Consider the following 7,620-nt stretch of genomic DNA (forward strand, 5'->3'; position numbering starts at 1 on the left):
TATTGTTTATTGTGTATTTTATGCTGTTAACCACCTTGAGTCTGCATAGAATGTGTGGGATATAATGTAACTATAACGTAAATAATTAAAATAAATAAATACAAACAGGGGAACCACAAAGATTTACAGGGATTATCTCATCTCCCCCCCCCCCATTTCCTCTTTCCCTTCCCTGAAACCCCTCATAACCTCCTCCCTTTTCCTGCTTCCTTTTCTCCTTCCCGACAACAGCCAACCTACCTTTTCTCCTTCCCACCCAACAGCCAACCTACCTTATTTGCCCCCATTTCTTCAGCTTTCCCTCCTTCCTTCTCCTGACAGCTTCTATCTAGGAAAGCCATAGTTGAAAAGTGTGATGCAGCTCCCAGTCCCTGTTGTCTTGTAGGGAACCTGTAAGAATTTGTGGGGGCATTTCACTGTCCTTTGTATCATGCACCACACACTATTTCCTACTTCCCTCCTTCTGGCAACCTTCATATCCTCACCTTTCCTTTTTTCCTTCACTTCTTGACACTCACCAAGCAACTTACCTTTTATCTGTGACTATATTTATTATTTATTACTTATTTAGTTCATACCCCACCAGGTTGGTGGGAAAAGGAAGCAGGGTGATGGGAGGATATGGGCAAAAGTGAGGTGCTTCCCACAAATCCTTGTGGCCCTAAGCTCAACTGGTCCTAGCAGTCAGCACCAACCAAATGAGCAATAGTTTTCTTGGATAGAGGCTGCCAGGGAAAAGGAACGAGGGAAAACTGAAGGTGGCAGCTTGGCTGGGGGGTGGGAAGAAGAAAAGTAACCCAGAAAAGGAAAGAGCTACAGGGAAGAGAGAATAAGATGCCCCTTGTAACTCCTTACAGGTTCCCCACTTGTAGTTGATATATTAATTTAATCAACTGACCTATTAATAACACTCACAAGATATATACATGCAATACTGATGACATGGGCATTACTATGTATTTTTTTTTTTACAAACTTCTTTATATGCTGTCAGCAAAGGGAAAGAATATAGCAGCTTTAATTTGGGATGTGGCCCATTTTGATTCAGCTCAGTTTGTTTTTAATATGCTGCAACCCATAGTTTTTCACAAGTATTACTGAATGTAACCACCCCCTTTTCCTTTCAAACCATGATAAAAAAAATTAGTTTGGTTTTAATTTTAACTTTCATTGAGAATGCATTTTATGTTTCATAATTCAAACTGTGTGGCAGCTGCATTGAAAAACTTTCTCTGGCACCTAGCAAATTATTAAACCCCAAAAAAGAGCTTCTGCAGCAGAAGCAAGATCTAAAGAATATAGAACAGTAGTCATTCATGATGGGAGAGGTCTCAGTGAGAGTTTAGCACTAAATGCAAATTTCAGAAATAGACTTCATAAAGAATTTCAATCTGAGAAGATGAAGGAAATTTTAAAAGAAGAATATCTTCACCATATCATCCACCAGTAAAGTCAGTTGCCCTTAAATTAAAACTGCCTTATCTCACAACTTACTGAGACATTCCAAAGCTTTACCTCTTCCTAAGCATCTGTATGGATGGAGAAGTCTTCTCATTATCGACATATATATGCATGTACTTATGCATAGACATATACCCTTATTAAAAAGAAATACACCTCAGAAGATCTCAATCTGAAAAACATGGCCTCTCCAACCTGGATCTAAATGCATTAGAAACTCTCTGCGTAAGGAATTGTGTGTGAAAATGGGCACTGCACATCCAGTTTCCAAACTTGATCTTATAGCTGGGGCCACACGGACAAGGATTATTTTTGCTGTTGTAATTGTTGTTAAAGTGAAAATCTCATTGCTTCTGGGAAGGAGGGTGAAGACCTGGACACAGCTTACCTTTTTATCCTCTACATATCGAACAGCTGACTCTTGAATTAGAAGGTATTTCCCCAAAAATAATTGTTTGTGTGTTTGTGTGTGCGCGTGCACCAGTATGGCATCAGACTGAGAAATTGCTGCACCAGTATATTCAGGTTCAATTGGGTTTAGGATTTCCGAGCACAGGGAGAGGGAATTACATCTCTTTCCTGTGCTATTCAAAAGGTTGGTGGAATTTTTTAAAAAAGGAAGTCAGTTGACAGTGAAACATTAGCCTCTGGGTGAAACTCATAACATAGTGTAGGAGTAACTACCTAGAAGACCATACTCTTACATTTAGCATAGATAAAATGGGTTTGTCTGTCCTGATTTTTCCCTAAGATTCCCTTAAAAAATTAGCTTTGTGAGTTGCTCAACATTTAAAAGATCTCCTGCTTTTTTTCTGTTGTAGAATTTAAGACATCTTACTCAGGATTCCCAAGAGGTGTCTGATCATAGGATTTTGGATGCTCAGATTAAGCAAGGTTTCTGTAATTTATGCAATCTAACCACAAGTTTTTGAGCAAAGGTAAAGTACACAAATGAAACTTAGACTGATCTGGATTAGTGTTGGTATCCTTAAGTAAGACTGTTGCAATATTACAAAACCTCAGTTGCTTGCCTGGGGTTTGTATTTTGGGACCTTTTAAAAGCAATAGGTTGTATTACTTAGGCTTATGTATCAGAGGGAATTCCCAATTTCTTAAATTCTAAGGGCCAAACTAGACATGATGGCATCCACAGGTCCGACACATAGATGACACCACACCATTTTAAAGCCTAATGAGTCAATTTTAAAATCCTGCAAGGTTTGGACTCACAGTGCACCATAGGGTTGCCAGACCACCCATTGGAGGCAAGGGTCTCCATACCCTGCCGATCAGCTGGCTGGTGGGAGGAACTTACCTCTAAAAGAGGGAGTCCCAGCTGACATATAGCAAGGTGTCTGCATCACTGCCTGTTAAAAAAGTGATGTCATCACATCAAGGATGTCAGGATGACAATCTAGTAGTTGGGCAAAAAATCTATGGTAGAAACTAAATTTATCATAGAGTTTTTACTCAAATGCCAGAGAATCATCCCAACATCCTCAATGTGATGATATTACTTTTGGATCACATGGACAGTGACATAGACATGTCACTGCACATCAGCTGGGCCTCCCTCCTGCTAATTGTTCTATCCCCCACCACTTGCTGGGTGGGACCTGACAACCATAGTGCAGCACCTGAAGCATTCTTGTTCCTTTACACCAGGGGTGGCCAATGGTAGCTCTCCAGATGTTTTTTGCCTATAACTTCCATCAGCCCCAGCCATTGGCCATGCTGGCTGGGGCTGATGGGAGTTGTAGGCAAAAAACATCTGGAGAGCTACCGTTGGCCACCCATTTAAACCTTTTCAAGTACCAAAACATCTGTACTGCTCCCCTGTTGTTTTGGCACCTGAAAAGATGTAGAGGGGATCAACAGCACCTTATCATATTGTGCTATGAGCCCAATGCCCTCATAACATTTTAAAATCATATCACTAGGCTTTAAAATGTCAGCAGCTGCCATGGACCACCACATATAGTTGCCCTTTAGACTGTCTTCTGACTGAGAAAAGATGTTTCAATCCTAGACTTTCTTCTTCTTCTTCTGTATTCAACACTTCTAAATGAAGTGGATATGCTGTACAATGGAATTTACTAGATTTGTATTAAATTGTAGCTTTGGGACCCATCGCTGTGTGATGCTATCTACTTTCAACTGGCTTTGTTTATCACAGAAAAGGAAAACGAATTAGCATAAGATACTACAAAGTAGTAAAGGGATTTTAGCACCCTGTCTGTTTGACCTCCTATTGACCTGGGCTAATTCATATTCTCTTAGGGATGTTTTAACAGGTCATTTTCTAGTCTAGAATAAAAAGGAGGTGAAATTATAGAATTGTCACAAGTCTGCTGAGAAATCACTATTCTCTCCAAATACGCAATAAAGAGCAGCTGGGTTTTTTTAGCAGTAGCATTCTACAAACACAAACATCATTTCCAATTTCAAAGCAAGTGATTTTTTAAAAGTGGGTAGGTCAGTTTGTTGATATATGCATTATAATTTTGTGACAACTGAAGCAAAAAACAAAACAAAACATTCATGTAGCTGAGTTTACATTTTTCCTGTGTAGAGATCACTGATATCTATGAACTATACATACATGCTCATTTCCACACATATATGAATGGGAAATACAGAAGGCCTTCATTTATTCAAAAGGCATGGAGAGTATATCCAAAACATTTGAAAAAGAGAAACTATAGATTCTTGCAGGATTTCATTCATTCATTTATATATTTATTTCTCAAATCTATCTAGACCAGTGTAATCTGAGCCTGTAGTTTCTTCTGATTCTCATCATTGTGTGATGTTTGCATGTTCACAGAGTGTTCTTCTCTCTATGATGAGAATAGAAAAATTCAATTCAGCTAAAAATCATACCTGATGCCATTTGGCTCTGCTATGGTTGTGCATCTCAATCCCTGAACTGACTAATTCATTTAAAAGGTAATGGTAGTCCCCTGTGCAAGCACTGAATTGTTGTTGTTGTTGTATTCCAAGAGCTGTTACCAACCCATGGGGTGATGTCACAGCATGACAATTTCTTGGCAGACTTTTTACAGGGTGGTTTGCCATTACCTTTCTCAGTCATCTACACTTTATCTCCAGCAAGCTGGGTACTAATTTAACTGACCTTGGAAGGATGGAAGGCAGAATCAACCTTGAGCAGGCTACTTGAACCCAGCTTCCACCAGGATCAAACTCAGGTTGTAAGCAGAACTTGGACTGCAGTACTGCAGCTTACTACTTTGTGCCATGGGGCTCCTGACTAATTCATTAACCCCTGAGAAAAACAGGGTTTTAATTGGAGCTATTCCCCCATTAAAGGCAAGAGAAAAAACACTGGCAGATATTCTGTGGTAGTTTAAGTTTAAGTTTATTTCAATTTATATCCCGCCCTTCCCACCGAAGTGGCTCAGGGCGGCTCAGGGTGGTATTAGATGAAGTTTAACATGATAGATTACATTTAAAAATGCATGGAAGAAAGTTCAACAATGGTAAGTCTTAAGCTGATGCACACTGAGAGGGGAAAAATCTCAGTTTCAAATATAAGCTAATTGGGTCTGACTTGCTGAGATGGAGAATAAAAATGATCTTGGGGTTGTAGTGGATAGCTCAGTGAATGTGTCAACCCAGTGTGCAGCAGAAATGAAAAAGGCAAAAGAGAGTTAGTTGGGGATCAATGAAAGGGGATCGTTTTGACAGGCACAGGGTCAAGATGTTCAGGAGTGTATAGGGCAGATCTTATGCAAGCTAGAGAAAAAAGGCAACAAAGGGGGAGGGCATCACATAATAGAGGTTAATAAAATTAGGCATGGGGTAGAGAGATTTGACAAAGAGAAATTTCCTCTCTCTCAGAATACTAGAACTTGAGTGTATCCCATGAAGCTGATGGACAATAGATACGTAGATACTCCGAGACTGATTAAAATGTGGAATTCACTGACTGAGGATGTAGGCCATAGGAATAGACAGCTTTAAAGGAGGATTAGATAGATTAATGGAAGATAGGTCTATCTCTGACTATTAACTATAGTGACTGAGGGGAACATCTACATTTAGAGGTAGAAGTCTCTAAAACCCAGCGCTGAAAGACAACTTCAGGGGAAGTCCTTGGCCTCTATGCCCTAGTGTTGGACCTCCAGAGGAACTGGTTGACCACTGTGTGAAACAGGATGCTGGACTAGATGGACCACTGGTCTGATACAGCAGAGCTCTTCTTATGTACTTATGTTAAAAGGCTGAACAATCTGCCCATCTATCTCCATAGCCAAACAAGAGAACAAGAAGCCAGGTTTCCTATTCTTATTCAGCTTTCTCATAGCCATTTTTTTATTTTTAAAAGAATTTTAATTGCATCAGTACTGGACAATGTGAACAAAAGGAAGGCTTGTATCTGGGGCTGGCTCATTTCCCTGACTTAGCCCCCTCTCCCACTGGGCAAACCATGAACAACTCTGTGCTCTTACACAGAGAGGGAGGCAGCAAGGAATCCAGGAACACTGGCTATCCTGGCTATATTGGAAAGAAGGACACCAAATGGCATGTCAGAATGAATGAGATACTAAATAAGTATCCTCTGTTAGCTTCCAGTCTGCATGGTGAGTTTTAATGAAGGATTCTGCCTCTAATGTACTAGTAATTGGGTATAGCACTAGGGTGTTTGGGTTTTTTTGCTGGTTAATCTTTAGTCCTTCCAACTCTCCAAATTTGAAAGGTTGCTTGCAAGGCTGGGGTGGCAGTGTGCAGATTAGTTACATAAATTATCATGTCATCAGCAAAGAGACTAGTCTTAAAGTGAGATTGTCCAATGCAAATACCTGTAATTAATGGATTGTGACAAATAGATTAGGTCAATGGCTATATCGCGAGCGCAAATAGTGATGGTGACAATGGGCACCCTTGTCTTGTGCCCCTGTTTAAGGAAAAATCAGTTGAAAGTAGACCATTAATATGAAGGCTTGCTGTTGGAGAGGCATAAATTCTTTGAATGGCTCTTTTACATTGGTTTCCAAATTGCATTCTATCCAGTAATCTATTAAGATAATTAAATTCTAAGGTATCAAAGGCCTTTTCTATGTCCAGTGATATTATATAAGATGGCTTAATAGAATTAAGTTTTAAAAAGTGTATAATGTTTACTGTTTTCTGTATATTGTCTATTAGGTCTCAGTTTGATATGAAACCTGTCTGATCCCTGTGTATATATGCTGGCAAAATTTGACTTTATCTTCTCACAAGTACAACGGCAAAAAGTTTATAATCACAGTTTAGAAATGATATAGGTAGATAGGATTTAGGAAGTGATCTATCCCTATCTGGTTTGGGTATCACTATGAGTTTAGCTAATGATCAAGATTTAGGCATTATTCCATTACTAAGAACTTGGTTAAACATATCAGGTAACTGGTGTGGCAAGAGTGAGATGGTAAGTTTTATAGTATTCCATAGTATACTCATCAGATCCTGGCAATTTATTACTCTTCATTCTTTTGATTGTATCAACTATCTCTTGTGAAGATGGACACATCTAGATATTCTTCATGCTCAGTAGTGATTGATGCTTTTGATTAATCTTTTAGACTGAAGAAATGCAGATGGACATGAGTTCCACTCATGGGTGGCCTTAAAAGCCCCACCATTTCAGTCTTCCTAAACCCTGGAGACTAATAGCTAATAATTCCCCCCTTCCTCCGCCCTCACCAATAAAACTATATTATTGAATAATACGTTAATTACTGTAATTCATTAAACAAACAAAGTTACTAAAATACACTTTTACAGTGTCTTTTAAATATATTTAATGAGCTCTGAGAGCCAGTTTGGTGTAGTGGTTAAGTGTGCGGACTCTTATCTGGGAGAACCAGGTTTGATTCCCCACTCCTTCACTTGCACCTGCTAGAATGGCCTTGGGTTAGCCATAGCTCTGGCAGAGGTTGTCCTTGAATGGGCAGCTGCTCTGAGAGCTCTCTCAGCCCCACCCACCTCACAGGGTGTCTGTTGTAGGGGGAGAAGGTATAGGAGATTATAAACTGCTCTGAGTCTCTGATTCAGGGAAAATGGCGGGGTATAAATCTGCAATTCTTCTTCTTCTTCTCTAGGGATTGGTATTCAACTCCATTTCCTTGGCGTAGTTGATGAGACTATCTTCTTCTT

This window comes from Heteronotia binoei, chromosome 6 (genome assembly GCF_032191835.1).
Source record: "Heteronotia binoei isolate CCM8104 ecotype False Entrance Well chromosome 6, APGP_CSIRO_Hbin_v1, whole genome shotgun sequence".
Taxonomy (NCBI): domain Eukaryota; kingdom Metazoa; phylum Chordata; class Lepidosauria; order Squamata; family Gekkonidae; genus Heteronotia; species Heteronotia binoei.